The 574-nt window shown below is 58.7% G+C and overlaps 1 pseudogene; it reads left to right on the top strand.

Moving 5' to 3' along the window:
• The first annotated feature begins 41 nt into the window (after positions 1 to 41).
• LOC106511667 (glycine receptor subunit alpha-3 pseudogene) lies at positions 42 to 475 on the top strand (annotated as a pseudogene).
• The last annotated feature ends 99 nt before the right edge of the window (positions 476 to 574 follow it).

Raw genomic sequence — 574 nt, 5'->3', positions numbered from 1 at the left:
GGTCCAGGTCCTGATCCAGGTCCAGGTCCTGATCCAGGTCCAGGTCCTGATCCAGGTCCAGGTCCTGATCCAGGTCCAGGTCCAGGTAGAACTTCAGATCCGGATCACTGGTCTTCTGAGAACTGAGGAGCTGATTGGCTGAGCCGCTGGTCGGTTGGACCAATCCGGACCGGAGGCGGGACCGTCTGACCCTCCTGCTCCTCAGAGAGCCTGGGAGTCCAGAACCGCCGAACAGCTGATGGATTCTGTTCCGGACCGGTTCGGCTTCGGTCTGCAATGTTAACAGAACCTCCTGACTCCCGGCAGTCACGAGAAGGTTCGGAGTGTGAAAAGAGCTGGAGCCGCGAGGAGTCCGGACCGGCTGGAAGAGTTCGGACCGGGACTTGTTTGGACCGGGTTAAGGAGTCCGGACGGGCTGGAGGACCATGATGAAGACGGTCCCCTCGGCGGGTTCTCTGCTCATCCTGTCTCTCAGGTGAGTTCTGGTCCTGGTTTGAGTCTGAACCGGTCCAGTTTGGTTCTGTTCAAAGATCAGTGTTGTTCTCGAGGTTCTGGATCAGAGGCAGCAGCTGGA

This window comes from Austrofundulus limnaeus, unplaced genomic scaffold (assembly GCF_001266775.1).
Source record: "Austrofundulus limnaeus strain Quisiro unplaced genomic scaffold, Austrofundulus_limnaeus-1.0 Scaffold3052, whole genome shotgun sequence".
In the NCBI taxonomy this organism is placed as follows: domain Eukaryota; kingdom Metazoa; phylum Chordata; class Actinopteri; order Cyprinodontiformes; family Rivulidae; genus Austrofundulus; species Austrofundulus limnaeus.
The sequence above is the reverse complement of the archived record's forward strand: the minus strand, read 5'-3'. Positions and strand labels throughout refer to the sequence as shown.